The sequence below is a fragment of the Narcine bancroftii genome, chromosome 13 (assembly GCF_036971445.1).
Source record: "Narcine bancroftii isolate sNarBan1 chromosome 13, sNarBan1.hap1, whole genome shotgun sequence".
Taxonomy (NCBI): domain Eukaryota; kingdom Metazoa; phylum Chordata; class Chondrichthyes; order Torpediniformes; family Narcinidae; genus Narcine; species Narcine bancroftii.
In genome coordinates, this window is record NC_091481.1 from 41,721,364 (window position 1) to 41,748,319 (window position 26,956).

Sequence of the window (26,956 nt, forward strand, 5' to 3'; positions counted from 1 at the left end):
CGGCAAGAGGTGCATCCAGCTGCATGTGTCCCTGATAATTACACTGGCAAGAGGTGCATCCAGCTGCATGTGTCCCTGATAATTACACTGGCAAGAGGTGCATCCAGCTGCAGGTGATCCTGATAATTACATCAGCCAGAGGTGCATCCAGCTGCATGTGTCCCTGATAATTACACCGGCCAGAGGTGCATCTAGCTGCATGTGTCCCTGATAATTACACTGGCAAGAGGTGCATCCAGCTGCAGGTGATCCTGATAATTACATCAGCCAGAGGTGCATCCAGCTGCATGTGTCCCTGATAATTACTCTGGATAAGAGGTGCATCCAACTTCAAGTATCGCTGATAATTACACTGGCAAGAGTTGCATGCAGCTGTATGTGTCCATGCTAATTACACTGGCAAGAGGTGCATCCAGCTCCACGTGTCCCTGATAATTAAAAAGACAAGAGGTGCATCCATCTGCACGTGTCCCTGATAATTACTCTGGGAAGAGGTGCATCCAGCTGCACGTTTCCCTGATCATTACTATGGTAAGAGGTGCATCCAGCTGCAGGTGACCCTGATAATTATACTGGCCAGAGGTGCATCCAGCTGCAAGTGAACCTTATAATTACAGCGGCAACAGTTACATCCAGCTGCAAGTGACCCTGAGAATTACTCTGGCAAGAGGTGCATCCAGCTGCAGGTGATCCTGATAATTACACCAGCCAGAGGTGCATCCAGCTGCATGTGTCCCTGATAATTACTCTGGCAAGAGGTGCATCCAACTTCAAGTATCGCTGATAATTACACTAGCAAGAGTTGTATCCAGCTGTATGTGTCAATGATAATTACACTGGCAAGAGGTGCATCCAGCTGCATGTGTCCCTGATAATTACTCCGGCAAGAGGTGCATCCAGCTGCAGGTGACCCTGATCATTACACTGGCCAGAGGTGCATCCAGCTGCAAGTGAACCTTATAATTACAGCGGCAAGAGTTACATCCAGCTGCAAGTGACCCTGAGAATTACTCCGGCAAGAGGTGCATCCAGCTGCATGTGTCCCTGATAATTATTCCGGCAAGTGATGCATCCAGCTGTGCGTGTAGCTGATAATTACAGTGGTAAGAGGTGCATCCAGCTGCACATGTGCCTGATAATTACTGCGGCAAGAGGAGCATCCACCTACACTTGTCCCTGATAATTACTCCACCCTGATAATTACACCGGCCAGAGGTGCATCCAGCTGGATGTGTCCTTGATAATTATACTGGCAAGATTTGCATCCAGCTGAACGTGTCCCTGATAATGACTCCGGCAAGGGGTGCATCCAGCTGCAAGTGTCCCTGATAATTACTCTGGTAAGAGGTGCATCCAGCTGCAAGTGAACATTATAATTGCACCGGCCAGAGGTGCATCCAGCTGCATGTGTCCCTGATAATTACACCGGCCTGAGGTGCATCCAGCTGCATGTGTCCTTGATAATTACACTGGCAAGATTTGCATCCAGCTGAACGTGTCCCTCATAATGACTCCGGCAAGAGGTGCATCCAGCTGCATGTGTCCCTGATAATTACTCTGGTAAGATGTGCATCCAGCTGCAAGTTAACATTATAATTACACCGGCCAGAGGTGCATCCAGCTGCATGTGTCCCTGATAATTACACTGGCAAGATTTGCATCCAGCTGAACGTGTCCATGATAATTACTCTGGCAAGAGGTGCATCCACCTGCAGGTGACCCTGATAATTACATCAGCCAGAGGTGCATCCAGCTGCATGTGTCCATGATAATTACACTGGCAAGAGGTGCATCCAGCTGCACGTATCCCTGATAAGTACTCTGGCAAGAGGTGCATCCAGCTGCACGTGTCCCTGATAATTACTCCGGCAAGAGGAACATCCAGCTACACGTGTCCCAGATAATTACTCTGGCAAGAATTACACCCAGCTGCAATTGACCCTGATAATTACACTGGCCAGAGGTGCATCCAGCTACATGTGTCCCTGATAATTAATCTGGCAAGATTTGCATCCAGCTGAACGTGTCCCTGATAATTACTCCGGCAACAGGTGCATCCAGCTGCACGTGTCCCTGATAATTACTCTGGCAAGAGGTGCATGCAGCTGCACGGGTCCCTGATAATTACTCTGGCAAGAGGTGCATCCAGCTGCAGGTAATCCTGATAATTACACCAGCCAGAGGTGCATCCAGCTGCATGTGTCCCTGATAATTACTCTGGCAAGAGGTGCATCCAGCTGCACGTAACCCTGATAAGTACTCTGGCAAGAGGTGCATCCAGCTGCATGTGTCCCTGATAATTACAGCGGCCAAAGGTGCATCCATCCGCACGTGATCCTGATAATTACAAAGACAAGAGGTGCATCCAGCTGCATGTGTCCCTCATAATTACAGCGGCAAGAGTTACATCCAGCTGCACGTTTTCCTGATAATTACAAAGACAAGAGGTGCATCCAGCTGCATGTGTACCTGATAATTATTCCGGCAAGAGGTGCCTCCAGCTGTAAGTTTTCCTGATAATTTCAAAGACAAGAGGTGGATCCAGCTGCATTTGTCCCTGATAATTACTCTGGTAAGAGGTGCATCCAGCTGCAAGTGAACATTATAATTACACCGGCCAGAGGTGCATCTAGCTGCATGTGTCCCTGATAATTACACTGGCAAGAGGTGCATCCAGCTGCAGGTGATCCTGATAATTACATCAGCCAGAGGTGCATCCAGCTGCATGTGTCCCTGATAATTACTCTGGATAAGAGGTGCATCCAACTTCAAGTATCGCTGATAATTCCACTGGCAAGAGTTGCATGCAGCTGTATGTGTCCATGATAATTACACTGGCAAGAGGTGCATCCAGCTCCACGTGTCCCTGATAATTAAAAAGACAAGAGGTGCATCCATCTGCACGTGTCCCTGATAATTACTCTGGCAAGAGGTGCATCCAGCTGAACGTTTCCCTGATCATTACTATGGTAAGAGGTGCATCCAGCTGCAGGTGACCCTGATAATTGCACTGGCCAGAGGTGCATCCAGCTGCAAGTGAACCTTATAATTACAGCGGCAAGAGTTACATCCAGCTGCAAGTGACCCTGAGAATTACTCCGGCAAGAGGTGCATCCAGCTGCATGTGTCCCTGATAATTATTCCGGCAAGTAATGAATCCAGCTGTGCGTGTCCCTGATAATTACAGTGGCAAGAGGTGCATCCAGCTGCACATGTCCCTGATAATTACTCCGGCAAGAGGTGCATCCAGCTGCATGTGTCCCTGATAATTACTCCGGCAAGAGGAGCAACCAGCTACACGTGTCCCTGATAATTACTCCACCCTGATAATTACACCGGCCAGAGGTGCATCCAGCTGCATGTGTCCCTGATAATTACACTGGCAAAATTTGCATCCAGCTGCAGGTGACCCTGATAATTACATCAGCCAGAGGTGCATCCAGCTGCATGTGTCCCTGATAATTACTCTGGCAAGAGGTGCATCCAACTTCAAGTATCGCTGATAATTACACTAGCAAGAGTTGTATCCAGCTGTATGTGTCCATGATAATTACACTGGCAAGAGGTGCATCCAGCTGCACGTGTCCCTGATAATTACTCCGGCAAGAGGTGCATCCAGCTGCAAGTGACCCTGATAATTAAACTGGCAAGAGGTGAATCCAGCTACACGTGTCCCTGATAATTACTCCGGCAAGAGGTGCGTCCAACTGCATGTGTCCCTGATAATTACTCCGGCAAGAGTAGCATCCACCTACACTTGTCCCTGATAATTACTCCACCCTGATAATTACACCGGCCAGAGGTGCATCCAGCTGCATGTGTCCTTGATAATTACACTGGCAAGATTTGCATCCAGCTGAACGTGTCCCTGATAATGACTCCGGCAAGAGGTGCATCCAGCTGCAAGTGTCCCTGATAATTACTCTGGTAAGAGGTGCATCCAGCTGCAAGTGAACATTATAATTACACCGGCCAGAGGTGCATCCAGCTGCACGTGTCCCTGATAATTACTCCGGCAAGAGGTGCATCTAGCTGCATGTGTTCCTGATAATTACACTGGCAAGAGGTGCATCCAGCTGCATGTGTCCCTGATAATTACAGCGGCAAGAGTTACATCCAGCTGCACGTTTTCCTGATAATTACAAAGACAAGAGGTGCATCCAGCTGCATGTGTACCTGATAATTACTCTGGTAAGAGGTGCATCCAGCTGCAAGTGAATATTATAATTACACCGGCCAGAGGTGCATCTAGCTGCATGTGTCCCTGATAATTACACTGGCAAGAGGTGCATCCAGCTGCAGGTGATCCTGATAATTACATCAGCCAGAGGTGCATCCAGCTGCATGTGTCCCTGATAATTACTCTGGATAAGAGGTGCATCCAACTTCAAGTATCGCTGATAATTACACTGGCAAGAGTTGCATGCAGCTGTATGTGTCCATGCTAATTACACTGGCAAGAGGTGCATCCAGCTCCACGTGTCCCTGATAATTAAAAAGACAAGAGGTGCATCCATCTGCACGTGTCCCTGATAATTACTCTGGGAAGAGGTGCATCCAGCTGCACGTTTCCCTGATCATTACTATGGTAAGAGGTGCATCCAGCTGCAGGTGACCCTGATAATTACACTGGCCAGAGGTGCATCCAGCTGCAAGTGAACCTTATAATTACAGCGGCAACAGTTACATCCAGCTGCAAGTGACCCTGAGAATTACTCTGGCAAGAGGTGCATCCAGCTGCAGGTGATCCTGATAATTACACCAGCCAGAGGTGCATCCAGCTGCATGTGTCCCTGATAATTACTCTGGCAAGAGGTGCATCCAACTTCAAGTATCGCTGATAATTACACTAGCAAGAGTTGTATCCAGCTGTATGTGTCCATGATAATTACACTGGCAAGAGGTGCATCCAGCTGCACGTGTCCCTGATAATTACTCCGGCAAGAGGTGCATCCAGCTGCAAGTGACCCTGATAATTAAACTGGCAAGAGGTGAATCCAGCTACACGTGTCCCTGATAATTACTCCGGCAAGAGGTGCGTCCAACTGCATGTGTCCCTGATAATTACTCCGGCAGGAGGAGCATCCACCTACACTTGTCCCTGATAATTACTCCACCCAGATAATTACACCGGCCAGAGGTGCATCCAGCTGCATGTGTCCCTGATAATTACACTGGCAAGATTTGCATCCAGTTGAACGTGTCCCTGATAATTACTCTGGCAAGAGGTGCATCCAGCTGCAGGTGACCCTGATAATTACATCAGCCAGAGCTGCATCCAGCTGCAAGTGACCCTGATAATTACTCCGGCAAGAGGTGCATCCAGCTGCACGTGTCCCTGATAATTACAAAGACAAGAGGTGTATACAGCTGCACATGTCCCTGATAATTACTCCGGCAAGAGGTGTATCCAGCTGCAAGTGACCCTGATAATTACACTGGCAAGAGGTGAATCCAGCTACACGTGTCCCAGATAATTACTCTGGCAAGAATTACATCCAGCTGCAAGTGACCCTAATAATTACACCGGCCAGAGGTGCATCCAGCTGCATGTGTCCCTGATAATTAATCTGGCAAGATTTGCATCCAGCTGAACGTTTCCCTGATAATTACTCCGGCAAGAGGTGGATCCAGCTGCACGTGTCCCTGATAATTACTCCGGCAAGAGGTGCATCCAGCTGCATGGGTCCGTGATAATTACTCTGGCAAGAGGTGCATCCAGCTGCAAGTGACCCTGATAATTACACCGGCCAGAGGTGCATCCAGCTGCATGTGTCACTGATAATTAATCTGGCAATATTTGCATCCAGCTGAACGTGTCCCTGATAATTACTCCGGCAAGAGGTGCATGCATCTGCACGTGTCCCTGATAATTACTCTGGCAAGAGGTGCATCCAGCTGCACGTGTCCCTGATCATTACTCTGGTAAGAGGTGCATCCAGCTGCAGGTGACCCTGATAATTACACTGGCCAGAGGTGCATCCAGCTGCAAGTGAACCTTATAATTACAGCGGCAAGAGTTACATCCAGCTGCAAGTCACCCTGAGAATTACTCCGGCAAGAGGTGCATCCAGCTGCATGTGTCCCTGATAATTATTCCGGCAAGAGATGCATCCAGCTGTGCGTGTCCCTGATAATTACAGTGGCAAGAGGTGCATCCAGCTGCACATGTCCCTGATAATTACTCCGGCAAGAGGTGCATCCAGCTGCATGTGTCCCTGATCATTACTCCGGCAAGAGGAGCAACCAGCTACACGTGTCCCTGATAATTACTCCACCCTGATAATTACACCGGCCAGACGTGCATCCAGCTGCATGTGTCCCTGATAATTACACTGGCAAGATTTGCATCCAGCTGCAGGTGACCCTGATAATTACATCAGCCAGAGGTGCATCCAGCTGCATGTGTCCCTGATAATTACTCTGGCAAGAGGTGCATCCAACTTCAAGTATAGCTGATAATTACACTGGCAAGAGTTGTATCCAACTGTATGTGTCCATGATAATTACTCTGGCAAGTGGTGCATCCAGCTGAACGTATCCCTTATAATTACAGCAGCAAGAGTTACATCCAGCTGCAAGTGACCCTGATAATTACTCCGGCAAGAGGTGCATCCAGCTACACGTGTCCCTGATAATTACTCCACCCTGATAATTACAGTGTCAAGAGGTGCATCCAGCTGCACATGTCCCTGATAATTACTCCGGCAAGAGGTGCATCCAGCTACACGTGTCCCTGATAATTACTCCACCCTGATAATTACACCGGCCAGAGGTGCATCCAGCTGCATGTGTCCCTGATAATTACTCTGGCAAGAGATGCATCCAACTTCAAGTATCGCTGATAATTACACTGGCAAGAGTTGTATCCAGCTGTATGTGTCCATGATAATTACACTGGCAAGAGGTGCATCCAGCTGCACGTATCCCTGATAAGTACTCTGGCAAGAGGTGCATCGAGCTGCACGTGTCCCTGATAATTACTCCGGCAAGAGGTGCATCCAGCTGCAAGTGACCCTGATAATTACACTGGCAAGAGGTGAATCCAACTACACGTGTCCCAGATAATTACACCGGCAAGAGGTTTATCCAGCTCTAAGTGACCCTGATAATTACACCAGCAAGAGGAGCATCCACCTACACTTGTCCCTGATAATTACTCCACCCTGATAATTACAGCGGCCAGAGGTGCATCCAGCTGCATGTGTCCCTGATAATTACTCTGGCAAGAGGTGCATCCAGCTGCACGTGTCCCTGATAATTACTCCGGCAAGAGGTGCATCCAGCTGCACGTGTCCCTGATAATTACTCTGGCAAGAGGTGCATCCAGCTGCACGTGTCCCTGATCATTACTATGGTAAGAGGTGCATCCAGCTGCAGGTGACCCTGATAATTACACTGGCCAGAGGTGCATCCAGCTGCAAGTGACCCTGATAATTACACTGGCCAGAGGTGCATCCAGCTGCAAGTGAACCTTATAATTACAGCGGCAAGAGTTACAGCCAGCTGCAAGTGACCCTGATAATTACTCCGGCAAGAGGTGCATCTAGCTGCATGTGTCCCTGATAATTATTCCGGCAAGAGATGCATCCAGCTGTATGTGTCCCTGATAATTACAGTGGCAATAGGTGCATCCACTGCAGGTGACCCTGATAATTACATCAGCCAGAGGTGCGTCCAGCTGCATGTGTCCCTGATAATTACTCTGGATAAGAGGTGCATCCAACTACAAGTATCGCTGATAATTACACTGGCAAGAGTTGCATCCAGCTGTATGTGTCCATGATAATTACACTGGCAAGAGGTACATCCAGCTCCACGTGTCCCTGATAATTAAAAACACAAGAGCTGCATCCATCTCCACGTGTCCCTGATAATTACTCTGGCAAGAGGTGCATCCAGCTGCACGTGTCCCTGATCATTACTATGGTAAGAGGTGCATCCAGCTGCAGGTGACCCTGATAATTACCCTGGCCAGAGGTGCATCCAGCTTCAAGTGAACCTTATAATTACAGCGGCAAGAGTTACATCCAGCTGCAAGTGACCCTGATAATTACTCCAGCAAGAGGTGCATCCAGCTGCATGTGTCCCTGATAATTATTCCGGCAAGAGATGCATCCAGCTGTACGTGTCCCTGATAGTTACTCGGGCAAGAGGTGCATCCAGCTGCATGTGTCCCTGATAATTACTCCGGCAAGAGGTGCATCCAGCTGCACGTGTCCCTGATAATTACAAAGACAAGAGGTGCATCCAGCTGCACGTGTCCCTGATAATTACTCTGGCAAGAGGTGCATCCAGCTGCACGTGTCCCTGATCATTACTATGGTAAGAGGTGCATCCAGCTGCAGGTGACCATGATAATTACACTGGCAAGAGGTGCATCCAGCTGCACGTATCCCTGATAAGTACTCTGGCAAGAGGTGTATCCAGCTGCACGTGTCCCTGATAATTACTCCGGCAAGAGGAACATCCAGCTACACGTGTCCCAGATAATTACTCTGGCAAGAATTACATCCAGCTGCAAGTGACCCTGATAATTACACCGGCCAGAGGTGCATCCAGCTGCATGTGTCCCTGATAATTAATCTGGCAAGATTTGCATCCAGCTGAACGTGTCCCTGATAATTACTCCGGCAAGAGGTGGATCCAGCTGCAAGTGACCCTGATAATTACTCCGGCAAGAGGTGCATCCAGCTGCATTTAACGCTGTTAATTATTCCGGCAAGAGATGCATCCAGCTGTACGTGACCCTGATAATTACTCCGGCAAGAGGTGCATCCAGCTGCATGTATCCCTGATAATTACTCCGGCAAGAGTTGCATCCAGCTGCACATGTCCCTGATAATTACTCCGGCAAGAGGTGCATCCACCTGCATGTGTCCCTGATAATTACTCCGGCAAGAGGAGCATCCAGCTACACGTGTCCCTGATAATTACTCCACCCAGATAATTACACTGGCCAGAGGAGCATCCAGCTGCATGTGTCCCTGATAATTACACTGGCAAGATTTGCATCCAGTTGAACGTGTCCCTGATAATTACTCTGGCAAGAGGTGCATCCAGCTGCAGGTGACCCTGATAATTACATCAGCCAGAGCTGCATCCAGCTGCAAGTGACCCTGATAATTACTCCGGCAAGAGGTGCATCCAGCTCCACGTGTCCCTGATAATTAAAAAGACAAGAGGTGCATCCATCTGCACGTGTCCCTGATAATTACTCTGGGAAGAGGTGCATCCAGCTGCACGTTTCCCTGATCATTACTATGGTAAGAGGTGCATCCAGCTGCAGGTGACCCTGATAATTACACTGGCCAGAGGTGCATCCAGCTGCAAGTGAACCTTATAATTACAGCGGCAACAGTTACATCCAGCTGCAAGTGACCCTGAGAATTACTCTGGCAAGAGGTGCATCCAGCTGCAGGTGATCCTGATAATTACACCAGCCAGAGGTGCATCCAGCTGCATGTGTCCCTGATAATTACTCTGGCAAGAGGTGTATCCAACTTCAAGTATCGCTGATAATTACACTAGCAAGAGTTGTATCCAGCTGTATGTGTCCATGATAATTACACTGGCAAGAGGTGCATCCAGCTGCACGTGTCCCTGATAATTACTCCGGCAAGAGGTGCATCCAGCTGCAAGTGACCCTGATAATTAAACTGGCAAGAGGTGAATCCAGCTACACGTGTCCCTGATAATTACTCCGGCAAGAGGTGCGTCCAACTGCATGTGTCCCTGATAATTACTCCGGCAGGAGGAGCATCCACCTACACTTGTCCCTGATAATTACTCCACCCAGATAATTACACCGGCCAGAGGTGCATCCAGCTGCATGTGTCCCTGATAATTACACTGGCAAGATTTGCATCCAGTTGAACGTGTCCTTGATAATTACTCTGGCAAGAGGTGCATCCAGCTGCAGGTGACCCTGATAATTACATCAGCCAGAGCTGCATCCAGCTGCAAGTGACCCTGATAATTACTCCGGCAAGAGGTGCATCCAGCTGCACGTGTCCCTGATAATTACAAAGACAAGAGGTGTATACAGCTGCACATGTCCCTGATAATTACTCCGGCAAGAGGTGTATCCAGCTGCAAGTGACCCTGATAATTACACTGGCAAGAGGTGAATCCAGCTACACGTGTCCCAGATAATTACTCTGGCAAGAATTACATCCAGCTGCAAGTGACCCTAATAATTACACCGGCCAGAGGTGCATCCAGCTGCATGTGTCCCTGATAATTAATCTGGCAAGATTTGCATCCAGCTGAACGTTTCCCTGATAATTACTCCGGCAAGAGGTGGATCCAGCTGCACGTGTCCCTGATAATTACTCCGGCAAGAGGTGCATCCAGCTGCATGGGTCCGTGATAATTACTCTGGCAAGAGGTGCATCCAGCTGCAAGTGACCCTGATAATTACACCGGCCAGAGGTGCATCCAGCTGCATGTGTCACTGATAATTAATCTGGCAATATTTGCATCCAGCTGAACGTGTCCCTGATAATTACTCCGGCAAGAGGTGCATGCATCTGCACGTGTCCCTGATAATTACTCTGGCAAGAGGTGCATCCAGCTGCACGTGTCCCTGATCATTACTCTGGTAAGAGGTGCATCCAGCTGCAGGTGACCCTGATAATTACACTGGCCAGAGGTGCATCCAGCTGCAAGTGAACCTTATAATTACAGCGGCAAGAGTTACATCCAGCTGCAAGTCACCCTGAGAATTACTCCGGCAAGAGGTGCATCCAGCTGCATGTGTCCCTGATAATTATTCCGGCAAGAGATGCATCCAGCTGTGCGTGTCCCTGATAATTACAGTGGCAAGAGGTGCATCCAGCTGCACATGTCCCTGATAATTACTCCGGCAAGAGGTGCATCCAGCTGCATGTGTCCCTGATCATTACTCCGGCAAGAGGAGCAACCAGCTACACGTGTCCCTGATAATTACTCCACCCTGATAATTACACCGGCCAGACGTGCATCCAGCTGCATGTGTCCCTGATAATTACACTGGCAAGATTTGCATCCAGCTGCAGGTGACCCTGATAATTACATCAGCCAGAGGTGCATCCAGCTGCATGTGTCCCTGATAATTACTCTGGCAAGAGGTGCATCCAACTTCAAGTATAGCTGATAATTACACTGGCAAGAGTTGTATCCAACTGTATGTGTCCATGATAATTACTCTGGCAAGTGGTGCATCCAGCTGAACGTATCCCTTATAATTACAGCAGCAAGAGTTACATCCAGCTGCAAGTGACCCTGATAATTACTCCGGCAAGAGGTGCATCCAGCTACACGTGTCCCTGATAATTACTCCACCCTGATAATTACAGTGTCAAGAGGTGCATCCAGCTGCACATGTCCCTGATAATTACTCCGGCAAGAGGTGCATCCAGCTACACGTGTCCCTGATAATTACTCCACCCTGATAATTACACCGGCCAGAGGTGCATCCAGCTGCATGTGTCCCTGATAATTACTCTGGCAAGAGATGCATCCAACTTCAAGTATCGCTGATAATTACACTGGCAAGAGTTGTATCCAGCTGTATGTGTCCATGATAATTACACTGGCAAGAGGTGCATCCAGCTGCACGTATCCCTGATAAGTACTCTGGCAAGAGGTGCATCGAGCTGCACGTGTCCCTGATAATTACTCCGGCAAGAGGTGCATCCAGCTGCAAGTGACCCTGATAATTACACTGGCAAGAGGTGAATCCAACTACACGTGTCCCAGATAATTACACCGGCAAGAGGTTTATCCAGCTCTAAGTGACCCTGATAATTACACCAGCAAGAGGAGCATCCACCTACACTTGTCCCTGATAATTACTCCACCCTGATAATTACAGCGGCCAGAGGTGCATCCAGCTGCATGTGTCCCTGATAATTACTCTGGCAAGAGGTGCATCCAGCTGCACGTGTCCCTGATAATTACTCCGGCAAGAGGTGCATCCAGCTGCACGTGTCCCTGATAATTACTCTGGCAAGAGGTGCATCCAGCTGCACGTGTCCCTGATCATTACTATGGTAAGAGGTGCATCCAGCTGCAGGTGACCCTGATAATTACACTGGCCAGAGGTGCATCCAGCTGCAAGTGACCCTGATAATTACACTGGCCAGAGGTGCATCCAGCTGCAAGTGAACCTTATAATTACAGCGGCAAGAGTTACATCCAGCTGCAAGTGACCCTGATAATTACTCCGGCAAGAGGTGCATCTAGCTGCATGTGTCCCTGATAATTATTCCGGCAAGAGATGCATCCAGCTGTACGTGTCCCTGATAATTACAGTGGCAATAGGTGCATCCACTGCAGGTGACCCTGATAATTACATCAGCCAGAGGTGCGTCCAGCTGCATGTGTCCCTGATAATTACTCTGGATAAGAGGTGCATCCAACTACAAGTATCGCTGATAATTACACTGGCAAGAGTTGCATCCAGCTGTATGTGTCCATGATAATTACACTGGCAAGAGGTACATCCAGCTCCACGTGTCCCTGATAATTAAAAACACAAGAGCTGCATCCATCTCCACGTGTCCCTGATAATTACTCTGGCAAGAGGTGCATCCAGCTGCACGTGTCCCTGATCATTACTATGGTAAGAGGTGCATCCAGCTGCAGGTGACCCTGATAATTACCCTGGCCAGAGGTGCATCCAGCTTCAAGTGAACCTTATAATTACAGCGGCAAGAGTTACATCCAGCTGCAAGTGACCCTGATAATTACTCCAGCAAGAGGTGCATCCAGCTGCATGTGTCCCTGATAATTATTCCGGCAAGAGATGCATCCAGCTGTACGTGTCCCTGATAGTTACTCGGGCAAGAGGTGCATCCAGCTGCATGTGTCCCTGATAATTACTCCGGCAAGAGGTGCATCCAGCTGCACGTGTCCCTGATAATTACAAAGACAAGAGGTGCATCCAGCTGCACGTGTCCCTGATAATTACTCTGGCAAGAGGTGCATCCAGCTGCACGTGTCCCTGATCATTACTATGGTAAGAGGTGCATCCAGCTGCAGGTGACCATGATAATTACACTGGCAAGAGGTGCATCCAGCTGCACGTATCCCTGATAAGTACTCTGGCAAGAGGTGTATCCAGCTGCACGTGTCCCTGATAATTACTCCGGCAAGAGGAACATCCAGCTACACGTGTCCCAGATAATTACTCTGGCAAGAATTACATCCAGCTGCAAGTGACCCTGATAATTACACCGGCCAGAGGTGCATCCAGCTGCATGTGTCCCTGATAATTAATCTGGCAAGATTTGCATCCAGCTGAACGTGTCCCTGATAATTACTCCGGCAAGAGGTGGATCCAGCTGCAAGTGACCCTGATAATTACTCCGGCAAGAGGTGCATCCAGCTGCATTTAACGCTGTTAATTATTCCGGCAAGAGATGCATCCAGCTGTACGTGACCCTGATAATTACTCCGGCAAGAGGTGCATCCAGCTGCATGTATCCCTGATAATTACTCCGGCAAGAGTTGCATCCAGCTGCACATGTCCCTGATAATTACTCCGGCAAGAGGTGCATCCACCTGCATGTGTCCCTGATAATTACTCCGGCAAGAGGAGCATCCAGCTACACGTGTCCCTGATAATTACTCCACCCAGATAATTACACTGGCCAGAGGAGCATCCAGCTGCATGTGTCCCTGATAATTACACTGGCAATATTTGCATCCAGTTGAACGTGTCCCTGATAATTACTCTGGCAAGAGGTGCATCCAGCTGCAGGTGACCCTGATAATTACATCAGCCAGAGCTGCATCCAGCTGCAAGTGACCCTGATAATTACTCCGGCAAGAGGTGCATCCAGCTGCACGTGTCCCTGATAATTACAAAGACAAGAGGTGTATACAGCTGCACATGTCCCTGATAATTACTCCGGCAAGAGGTGTATCCAGCTGCAAGTGACCCTGATAATTACACTGGCAAGAGGTGAATCCAGCTACACGTGTCCCAGATAATTACTCTGGCAAGAATTACATCCAGCTGCAAGTGACCCTAATAATTACACCGGCCAGAGGTGCATCCAGCTGCATGTGTCCCTGATAATTAATCTGGCAAGATTTGCATCCAGCTGAACGTTTCCCTGATAATTACTCCGGCAAGAGGTGGATCCAGCTGCACGTGTCCCTGATAATTACTCCGGCAAGAGGTGCATCCAGCTGCATGGGTCCGTGATAATTACTCTGGCAAGAGGTGCATCCAGCTGCAAGTGACCCTGATAATTACACCGGCCAGAGGTGCATCCAGCTGCATGTGTCACTGATAATTAATCTGGCAATATTTGCATCCAGCTGAACGTGTCCCTGATAATTACTCCGGCAAGAGGTGCATGCATCTGCACGTGTCCCTGATAATTACTCTGGCAAGAGGTGCATCCATCTGCACGTGTCCCTGATCATTACTCTGGTAAGAGGTGCATCCAGCTGCAGGTGACCCTGATAATTACACTGGCCAGAGGTGCATCCAGCTGCAAGTGAACCTTATAATTACAGCGGCAAGAGTTACATCCAGCTGCAAGTCACCCTGAGAATTACTCCGGCAAGAGGTGCATCCAGCTGCATGTGTCCCTGATAATTATTCCGGCAAGAGATGCATCCAGCTGTGCGTGTCCCTGATAATTACAGTGGCAAGAGGTGCATCCAGCTGCACATGTCCCTGATAATTACTCCGGCAAGAGGTGCATCCAGCTGCATGTGTCCCTGATCATTACTCCGGCAAGAGGAGCAACCAGCTACACGTGTCCCTGATAATTACTCCACCCTGATAATTACACCGGCCAGACGTGCATCCAGCTGCATGTGTCCCTGATAATTACACTGGCAAGATTTGCATCCAGCTGCAGGTGACCCTGATAATTACATCAGCCAGAGGTGCATCCAGCTGCATGTGTCCCTGATAATTACTCTGGCAAGAGGTGCATCCAACTTCAAGTATAGCTGATAATTACACTGGCAAGAGTTGTATCCAACTGTATGTGTCCATGATAATTACTCTGGCAAGTGGTGCATCCAGCTGAACGTATCCCTTATAATTACAGCAGCAAGAGTTACATCCAGCTGCAAGTGACCCTGATAATTACTCCGGCAAGAGGTGCATCCAGCTGCATGTGTCCCTGATCATTACTCTGGCAAGTGGTGCATCCAGCTGAACGTATCCCTTATGATTACAGCGTCAAGAGTTACATCCAGCTGCAAGTGACCCTGATAATTACTCCGGCAAGAGGTGCATCCAGCTGCATTTATCCCTGTTAATTGTTCCGGCAAGAGTGCATCCAGCTGTACGTGATCCTGATAATTACTCCGGCAAGAGGTGCATCCAGCTGCATGTATCCCTGATAATTACTCCGGCAAGAGTTGCATCCAGCTGCACATGTCCCTGATAATTACTCCGGCAAGAGGTCCATCCACCTGCATGTGTCCCTGATAATTACTCCGGCAAGAGGAGCATCCAGCTACACGAGTCCCTGATAATTACTCCACCCTGATAATTACACCGGCCAGAGGAGCATCCAGCTGCATGTGTCCCTGATAATTACACTGGCAAGGTTTGCATCCAGCTGAACGTGTCCCTGATAATTACTCTGGCAAGAGGTGCATCCAGCTGCAGGTGACCCTGATAATTACATCAGACAGAGCTGCATCCAGCTGCAAGTGACCCTGATAATTACTCCGGCAAGAGTTGTATCCAGCTGCAAGTGACCCTGATAATTACTCCGGCAAGAGGTGTATCCAGCTGCAAGTGACCCTGATAATTACACTGGCAAGAGGTGAATCCAGCTACACGTGTCCCAGATAATTACTCTGGCAAGAATTACATCCAGCTGCAAGTGACCCTGATAATTACACCGGCCAGAGGTGCATCCAGCTGCATGTGTCCCTGATAATTAATCTGGCAAGATTTGCATCCAGCTGAACGTTTCCCTGATAATTACTCCGGCAAGAGGTGGATCCAGCTGCACGTGTCCCTGATAATTACTCCGGCAAGAGGTGCATCCAGCTGCACGGGTCCCTGATAATTACTCTGGCAAGAGGTTCATGCAGCTGCAATTGACCCTGATAATTACACCGGCCAGAGGTGCATCCAGCTGCATGTGTCCCTGATAATTAATCTGGCAATATTTGCATCCAGCTGAACTTGTCCCTGATAATTACTCCGGCAAGAGGTGCATCCATGTGCACGTGTCCCTGATAATTACTCTGGCAAGAGGTGCATCCAGCTGCACGTGTCCCTGATCATTACTATGCTAAGAGGTGAATCCAGCTGCAGGTGACCCTGATAATTACACTGGCCAGAGGTGCATCCAGCTGCAAGTGAACCTTATAATTACAGCGGCAAGAGTTACATCCAGCTGCAAGTGACCCTGAGAATTACTCCGGAAAGGGGTGCATCCAGCTGCATGTATCCCTGATAATTATTCCGGCAAGAGATGCATCCAGCTGCACATGTCCCTGATAATTACTCCGGCAAGAGGTGCATCCAGCTACACGTGTCCCTGATAATTACTCCACCCTGATAATTACAGTGTCAAGAGGTGCATCCAGCTGCACATGTCCCTGATAATTACTCCGGCAAGAGGTGCATCCAGCTACACGTGTCCCTGATAATTACTCCACCCTGATAATTACACCGGCCAGAGGTGCATCCAGCTGCATGTGTCCCTGATAATTACTCTGGCAAGAGATGCATCCAACTTCAAGTATCGCTGATAATTACACTGGCAAGAGTTGTATCCAGCTGTATGTGTCCATGATAATTACACTGGCAAGAGGTGCATCCAGCTGCACGTATCCCTGATAAGTACTCTGGCAAGAGGTGCATCGAGCTGCACGTGTCCCTGATAATTACTCCGGCAAGAGGTGCATCCAGCTGCAAGTGACCCTGATAATTACACTGGCAAGAGGTGAATCCAACTACACGTGTCCCAGATAATTACACCGGCAAGAGGTTTATCCAGCTCTAAGTGACCCTGATAATTACACCAGCAAGAGGAGCATCCACCTACACTTGTCCCTGATAATTACTCCACCCTGATAATTACAGCGGCCAGAGGTGCATCCAGCTGCATGTGTCCCTGATAATTACTCTGGCAAGAGGTGCATCCAGCTGCACGTGTCCCTGATAATTACTCCGGCAAGAGGTGCATCCAGCTGCACGTGTCCCTGATAATTACTCCGGCAAGAGTTGCATCCAGCTGCACATGTCCCTGATAATTACTCCGGCAAGAGGTGCATCCACCTGCATGTGTCCCTGATAATTACTCCGGCAAGAGGAGCATCCAGCTACACGTGTCCCTGATAATTACTCCACCCAGATAATTACACTGGCCAGAGGAGCATCCAGCTGCATGTGTCCCTGATAATTACACTGGCAAGATTTGCATCCAGTTGAACGTGTCCCTGATAATTACTCTGGCAAGAGGTGCATCCAGCTGCAGGTGACCCTGATAATTACATCAGCCAGAGCTGCATCCAGCTGCAAGTGACCCTGATAATTACTCCGGCAAGAGGTGCATCCAGCTGCACGTGTCCCTGATAATTACAAAGACAAGAGGTGTATACAGCTGCACATGTCCCTGATAATTACTCCGGCAAGAGGTGTATCCAGCTGCAAGTGACCCTGATAATTACACTGGCAAGAGGTGAATCCAGCTACACGTGTCCCAGATAATTACTCTGGCAAGAATTACATCCAGCTGCAAGTGACCCTAATAATTACACCGGCCAGAGGTGCATCCAGCTGCATGTGTCCCTGATAATTAATCTGGCAAGATTTGCATCCAGCTGAACGTTTCCCTGATAATTACTCCGGCAAGATGTGGATCCAGCTGCACGTGTCCCTGATAATTACTCCGGCAAGAGGTGCATCCAGCTGCATGGGTCCGTGATAATTACTCTGGCAAGAGGTGCATCCAGCTGCAAGTGACCCTGATAATTACACCGGCCAGAGGTGCATCCAGCTGCATGTGTCACTGATAATTAATCTGGCAATATTTGCATCCAGCTGAACGTGTCCCTGATAATTACTCCGGCAAGAGGTGCATGCATCTGCACGTGTCCCTGATAATTACTCTGGCAAGAGGTGCATCCAGCTGCACGTGTCCCTGATCATTACTCTGGTAAGAGGTGCATCCAGCTGCAGGTGACCCTGATAATTACACTGGCCAGAGGTGCATCCAGCTGCAAGTGAACCTTATAATTACAGCGGCAAGAGTTACATCCAGCTGCAAGTCACCCTGAGAATTACTCCGGCAAGAGGTGCATCCAGCTGCATGTGTCCCTGATAATTATTCCGGCAAGAGATGCATCCAGCTGTGCGTGTCCCTGATAATTACAGTGGCAAGAGGTGCATCCAGCTGCACATGTCCCTGATAATTACTCCGGCAAGAGGTGCATCCAGCTGCATGTGTCCCTGATCATTACTCCGGCAAGAGGAGCAACCAGCTACACGTGTCCCTGATAATTACTCCACCCTGATAATTACACCGGCCAGACGTGCATCCAGCTGCATGTGTCCCTGATAATTACACTGGCAAGATTTGCATCCAGCTGCAGGTGACCCTGATAATTACATCAGCCAGAGGTGCATCCAGCTGCATGTGTCCCTGATAATTACTCTGGCAAGAGGTGCATCCAACTTCAAGTATAGCTGATAATTACACTGGCAAGAGTTGTATCCAACTGTATGTGTCCATGATAATTACTCTGGCAAGTGGTGCATCCAGCTGAACGTATCCCTTATAATTACAGCAGCAAGAGTTACATCCAGCTGCAAGTGACCCTGATAATTACTCCGGCAAGAGGTGCATCCAGCTGCATGTGTCCCTGATCATTACTCTGGCAAGTGGTGCATCCAGCTGAACGTATCCCTTATGATTACAGCGTCAAGAGTTACATCCAGCTGCAAGTGACCCTGATAATTACTCCGGCAAGAGGTGCATCCAGCTGCATTTATCCCTGTTAATTGTTCCGGCAAGAGTGCATCCAGCTGTACGTGATCCTGATAATTACTCCGGCAAGAGGTGCATCCAGCTGCATGTATCCCTGATAATTACTCCGGCAAGAGTTGCATCCAGCTGCACATGTCCCTGATAATTACTCCGGCAAGAGGTGCATCCACCTGCATGTGTCCCTGATAATTACTCCGGCAAGAGGAGCATCCAGCTACACGAGTCCCTGATAATTACTCCACCCTGATAATTACACCGGCCAGAGGAGCATCCAGCTGCATGTGTCCCTGATAATTACACTGGCAAGGTTTGCATCCAGCTGAACGTGTCCCTGATAATTACTCTGGCAAGAGGTGCATCCAGCTGCAGGTGACCCTGATAATTACATCAGACAGAGCTGCATCCAGCTGCAAGTGACCCTGATAATTACTCCGGCAAGAGGTGTATCCAGCTGCAAGTGACCCTGATAATTACTCCGGCAAGAGGTGTATCCAGCTGCAAGTGACCCTGATAATTACACTGGCAAGAGGTGAATCCAGCTACACGTGTCCCAGATAATTACTCTGGCAAGAATTACATCCAGCTGCAAGTGACCCTGATAATTACACCGGCCAGAGGTGCATCCAGCTGCATGTGTCCCTGATAATTAATCTGGCAACATTTGCATCCAGCTGAACGTTTCCCTGATAATTACTCCGGCAAGAGGTGGATCCAGCTGCACGTGTCCCTGATAATTACTCCGGCAAGAGGTGCATCCAGCTGCACGGGTCCCTGATAATTACTCTGGCAAGAGGTTCATGCAGCTGCAATTGACCCTGATAATTACACCGGCCAGAGGTGCATCCAGCTGCATGTGTCCCTGATAATTAATCTGGCAATATTTGCATCCAGCTGAACTTGTCCCTGATAATTACTCCGGCAAGAGGTGCATCCATGTGCACGTGTCCCTGATAATTACTCTGGCAAGAGGTGCATCCAGCTGCACGTGTCCCTGATCATTACTATGCTAAGAGGTGAATCCAGCTGCAGGTGAACCTGATAATTACACTGGCCAGAGGTGCATCCAGCTGCAAGTGAACCTTATAATTACAGCGGCAAGAGTTACATCCAGCTGCAAGTGACCCTGAGAATTACTCCGGAAAAGGGTGCATCCAGCTGCATGTATCCCTGATAATTATTCCGGCAAGAGATGCATCCAGCTGCACATGTCCCTGATAATTACTCCGGCAAGAGGTGCATCCAGCTACACGTGTCCCTGATAATTACTCCACCCTGATAATTACAGTGTCAAGAGGTGCATCCAGCTGCACATGTCCCTGATAATTACTCCGGCAAGAGGTGCATCCAGCTACACGTGTCCCTGATAATTACTCCACCCTGATAATTACACCGGCCAGAGGTGCATCCAGCTGCATGTGTCCCTGATAATTACTCTGGCAAGAGATGCATCCAACTTCAAGTATCGCTGATAATTACACTGGCAAGAGTTGTATCCAGCTGTATGTGTCCATGATAATTACACTGGCAAGAGGTGCATCCAGCTGCACGTATCCCTGATAAGTACTCTGGCAAGAGGTGCATCGAGCTGCACGTGTCCCTGATAATTACTCCGGCAAGAGGTGCATCCAGCTGCAAGTGACCCTGATAATTACACTGGCAAGAGGTGAATCCAACTACACGTGTCCCAGATAATTACACCGGCAAGAGGTTTATCCAGCTCTAAGTGACCCTGATAATTACACCAGCAAGAGGAGCATCCACCTACACTTGTCCCTGATAATTACTCAACCCTGATAATTACAGCGGCCAGAGGTGCATCCAGCTGCATGTGTCCCTGATAATTACTCTGGCAAGAGGTGCATCCAGCTGCACGTGTCCCTGATAATTACTCCGGCAAGAGGTGCATCCAGCTGCACGTGTCCCTGATAATTACTCTGGCAAGAGGTGCATCCAGCTGCACGTGTCCCTGATCATTACTATGGTAAGAGGTGCATCCAGCTGCAGGTGACCCTGATAATTACACTGGCCAGAGGTGCATCCAGCTGCAAGTGACCCTGATAATTACACTGGCCAGAGGTGCATCCAGCTGCAAGTGAACCTTATAATTACAGCGGCAAGAGTTACATCCAGCTGCAAGTGACCCTGATAATTACTCCGGCAAGAGGTGCATCTAGCTGCATGTGTCCCTGATAATTATTCCGGCAAGAGATGCATCCAGCTGTACGTGTCCCTGATAATTACAGTGGCAATAGGTGCATCCACTGCAGGTGACCCTGATAATTACATCAGCCAGAGGTGCGTCCAGCTGCATGTGTCCCTGATAATTACTCTGGATAAGAGGTGCATCCAACTACAAGTATCGCTGATAATTACACTGGCAAGAGTTGCATCCAGCTGTATGTGTCCATGATAATTACACTGGCAAGAGGTACATCCAGCTCCACGTGTCCCTGATAATTAAAAACACAAGAGCTGCATCCATCTCCACGTGTCCCTGATAATTACTCTGGCAAGAGGTGCATCCAGCTGCACGTGTCCCTGATCATTACTATGGTAAGAGGTGCATCCAGCTGCAGGTGACCCTGATAATTACCCTGGCCAGAGGTGCATCCAGCTTCAAGTGAACCTTATAATTACAGCGGCAAGAGTTACATCCAGCTGCAAGTGACCCTGATAATTACTCCAGCAAGAGGTGCATCCAGCTGCATGTGTCCCTGATAATTATTCCGGCAAGAGATGCATCCAGCTGTACGTGTCCCTGATAGTTACTCGGGCAAGAGGTGCATCCAGCTGCATGTGTCCCTGATAATTACTCCGGCAAGAGGTGCATCCAGCTGCACGTGTCCCTGATAATTACAAAGACAAGAGGTGCATCCAGCTGCACGTGTCCCTGATAATTACTCTGGCAAGAGGTGCATCCAGCTGCACGTGTCCCTGATCATTACTATGGTAAGAGGTGCATCCAGCTGCAGGTGACCATGATAATTACACTGGCCAGAGGTGCATCCAGCTGCAAGTGAACCTTATAATTACAGCGGCAAGAGTTACATCCAGCTGCAAGTCACCCTGAGAATTACTCCGGCAAGAGGTGCATCCAGCTGCATGTGTCCCTGATAATTATTCCGGCAAGAAATGCATGCAGCTGTGCGTGTCCCTGATAATTACAGTGGCAAGAGGTGCATCCAGCTGCACATGTCCCTGATAATTACTCCGGAAAGAGGTGCATCCAGCTGCATGTGTCCCTGATAATTACTCTGGCAAGAGGTGCATCCAGCTGCACGTGTCCCTGATCATTACTATGGTAAGAGGTGCATCCAGCTGCAGGTGACCCTGATAATTACACTGGCCAGAGGTGCATCCAGCTGCAAGTGACCCTGATAATTACACTGGCCAGAGGTGCATCCAGCTGCAAGTGAACCTTATAATTACAGCGGCAAGAGTTACATCCAGCTGCAAGTGACCCTGATAATTACTCCGGCAAGAGGTGCATCCAGCTGCATGTGTCCCTGATAATTATTCCGGCAAGAGATGCATCCAGCTGTACGTGTCCCTGATAATTACAGTGGCAAGAGGTGCATCCACTGCAGGTGACCCTGATAATTACATCAGCCAGAGGTGCGTCCAGCTGCATGTGTCCCTGATAATTACTCTGGATAAGAGGTGCATCCAACTACAAGTATCGCTGATAATTACACTGGCAAGAGTTGCATCCAGCTGTATGTGTCCATGATAATTACACTGGCAAGAGGTACATCCAGCTCTTAGTGTCCCTGATAATTAAAAACACAAGAGCTGCATCCATCTCCACGTGTCCCTGATAATTACTCTGGCAAGAGGTGCATCCAGCTGCACGTGTCCCTGATCATTACTATGGTAAGAGGTGCATCCAGCTGCAGGTGACCCTGATAATTACCCTGGCCAGAGGTGCATCCAGCTTCAAGTGAACCTTATAATTACAGCGGCAAGAGTTACATCCAGCTGCAAGTGACCCTGATAATTACTCCGGCAAGTGGTGCATCCAGCTGCATGTGTCCCTGATAATTATTCCGGCAAGAGATGCATCCAGCTGTACGTGTCCCTGATAGTTACTCGGGCAAGAGGTGCATCCAGCTGCATGTGTCCCTGATAATTACTCCGGCAAGAGGGGTATCCAGCTGCAAGTGACCCTGATAATTACACTGGCAAGAGGTGTATCCAGCTGTACGTGTCCCTGATAATTATACCGGCAAGAGGTTCATCCAGCTGCAAGTGACCCTGATAATTACACCAGCAAGAGGTGCATCCAGCTGCATGTGTCCCTGATATTTACAGTGGCAAGAGGTGCATCCAGCTGCAGGTGACCCTGATAATTACATCAGCCAGAGGTGCATCCAGCTGCATGTGTCCCTGATAATTACTCTGGCAATAGGTGCATCCAACTTCAAGTATTGCTGATAATTACATTGGCAAGAGTTGTATCCAGCTGTATGTGTCCATGATAATTACACTGGCAAGAGGTGCATCCAGCTGCACGTATCCCTGATAAGTACTCTGGCAAGAGGTGTATCCAGCTGCACGTGTCCCTGATAATTACTCCGGCAAGAGGAACATCCAGCTACACGTGTCCCAGATAATTACTCTGGCAAGAATTACATCCAGCTGCAAGTGACCCTGATAATTACACCGGCCAGAGGTGCATCCAGCTGCATGTGTCCCTGATAATTAATCTGGCAAGATTTGCATCCAGCTGAACGTGTCCCTGATAATTACTCCGGCAAGAGGTGGATCCAGCTGCACGTGTCCCTGATAATTACTCCTTCAAGAGGTGCATCCAGCTGCACGGGTCCCTGATAATTACTCTGGCAAGAGGTGCATCCAGCTGCAAGTGACCCTGATATTTACACCGGCCAGAGGTGCATCCAGCTGCATGTGTCCCTGATAATTAATCTGGCAATATTTGCATCCAGCTGAACGTGTCCCTGATAATTACTCCGGCAAGAGGTGCATCCAGCTGCACGTGTCCCTGATAATTACTCTGGCAAGAGGTGCATCCAGCTGCACGTGTCCCTGATCATTACTATGGTAAGAGGTGCATCCAGCTGCAGGTGACCCTGATAATTACACTGGCCAGAGGTGCATCCAGCTGCAAGTGAACCTTATAATTACAGCGGCAAGAGTTACATCCAGCTGCAAGTCACCCTGAGAATTACTCCGGCAAGAGGTGCATCCAGCTGCATGTGTCCCTGATAATTATTCTGGCAAGAGATGCATCCAGCTGTGCGTGTCCCTGATAATTACAGTGGCAAGAGTTGCATCCAGCTGCACATGTCCCTGATAATTACTCCGGCAAGAGGTCCATCCACCTGCATGTGTCCCTGATAATTACTCCGGCAAGAGGAGCATCCAGCTACACGAGTCCCTGATAATTACTCCACCCTGATAATTACACCGGCCAGAGGAGCATCCAGCTGCATGTGTCCCTGATAATTACACTGGCAAGGTTTGCATCCAGCTGAACGTGTCCCTGATAATTACTCTGGCAAGAGGTGCATCCAGCTGCAGGTGACCCTGATAATTACATCAGACAGAGCTGCATCCAGCTGCAAGTGACCCTGATAATTACTCCGGCAAGAGTTGTATCCAGCTGCAAGTGACCCTGATAATTACTCCGGCAAGAGGTGTATCCAGCTGCAAGTGACCCTGATAATTACACTGGCAAGAGGTGAATCCAGCTACACGTGTCCCAGATAATTACTCTGGCAAGAATTACATCCAGCTGCAAGTGACCCTGATAATTACACCGGCCAGAGGTGCATCCAGCTGCATGTGTCCCTGATAATTAATCTGGCAAGATTTGCATCCAGCTGAACGTTTCCCTGATAATTACTCCGGCAAGAGGTGGATCCAGCTGCACGTGTCCCTGATAATTACTCCGGCAAGAGGTGCATCCAGCTGCACGGGTCCCTGATAATTACTCTGGCAAGAGGTTCATGCAGCTGCAATTGACCCTGATAATTACACCGGCCAGAGGTGCATCCAGCTGCATGTGTCCCTGATAATTAATCTGGCAATATTTGCATCCAGCTGAACTTGTCCCTGATAATTACTCCGGCAAGAGGTGCATCCATGTGCACGTGTCCCTGATAATTACTCTGGCAAGAGGTGCATCCAGCTGCACGTGTCCCTGATCATTACTATGCTAAGAGGTGAATCCAGCTGCAGGTGACCCTGATAATTACACTGGCCAGAGGTGCATCCAGCTGCAAGTGAACCTTATAATTACAGCGGCAAGAGTTACATCCAGCTGCAAGTGACCCTGAGAATTACTCCGGAAAGGGGTGCATCCAGCTGCATGTATCCCTGATAATTATTCCGGCAAGAGATGCATCCAGCTGCACATGTCCCTGATAATTACTCCGGCAAGAGGTGCATCCAGCTACACGTGTCCCTGATAATTACTCCACCCTGATAATTACAGTGTCAAGAGGTGCATCCAGCTGCACATGTCCCTGATAATTACTCCGGCAAGAGGTGCATCCAGCTACACGTGTCCCTGATAATTACTCCACCCTGATAATTACACCGGCCAGAGGTGCATCCAGCTGCATGTGTCCCTGATAATTACTCTGGCAAGAGATGCATCCAACTTCAAGTATCGCTGATAATTACACTGGCAAGAGTTGTATCCAGCTGTATGTGTCCATGATAATTACACTGGCAAGAGGTGCATCCAGCTGCACGTATCCCTGATAAGTACTCTGGCAAGAGGTGCATCGAGCTGCACGTGTCCCTGATAATTACTCCGGCAAGAGGTGCATCCAGCTGCAAGTGACCCTGATAATTACACTGGCAAGAGGTGAATCCAACTACACGTGTCCCAGATAATTACACCGGCAAGAGGTTTATCCAGCTCTAAGTGACCCTGATAATTACACCAGCAAGAGGAGCATCCACCTACACTTGTCCCTGATAATTACTCCACCCTGATAATTACAGCGGCCAGAGGTGCATCCAGCTGCATGTGTCCCTGATAATTACTCTGGCAAGAGGTGCATCCAGCTGCACGTGTCCCTGATAATTACTCCGGCAAGAGGTGCATCCAGCTGCACGTGTCCCTGATAATTACTCCGGCAAGAGTTGCATCCAGCTGCACATGTCCCTGATAATTACTCCGGCAAGAGGTGCATCCACCTGCATGTGTCCCTGATAATTACTCCGGCAAGAGGAGCATCCAGCTACACGTGTCCCTGATAATTACTCCACCCAGATAATTACACTGGCCAGAGGAGCATCCAGCTGCATGTGTCCCTGATAATTACACTGGCAAGATTTGCATCCAGTTGAACGTGTCCCTGATAATTACTCTGGCAAGAGGTGCATCCAGCTGCAGGTGACCCTGATAATTACATCAGCCAGAGCTGCATCCAGCTGCAAGTGACCCTGATAATTACTCCGGCAAGAGGTGCATCCAGCTGCACGTGTCCCTGATAATTACAAAGACAAGAGGTGTATACAGCTGCACATGTCCCTGATAATTACTCCGGCAAGAGGTGTATCCAGCTGCAAGTGACCCTGATAATTACACTGGCAAGAGGTGAATCCAGCTACACGTGTCCCAGATAATTACTCTGGCAAGAATTACATCCAGCTGCAAGTGACCCTAATAATTACACCGGCCAGAGGTGCATCCAGCTGCATGTGTCCCTGATAATTAATCTGGCAAGATTTGCATCCAGCTGAACGTTTCCCTGATAATTACTCCGGCAAGATGTGGATCCAGCTGCACGTGTCCCTGATAATTACTCCGGCAAGAGGTGCATCCAGCTGCATGGGTCCGTGATAATTACTCTGGCAAGAGGTGCATCCAGCTGCAAGTGACCCTGATAATTACACCGGCCAGAGGTGCATCCAGCTGCATGTGTCACTGATAATTAATCTGGCAATATTTGCATCCAGCTGAACGTGTCCCTGATAATTACTCCGGCAAGAGGTGCATGCATCTGCACGTG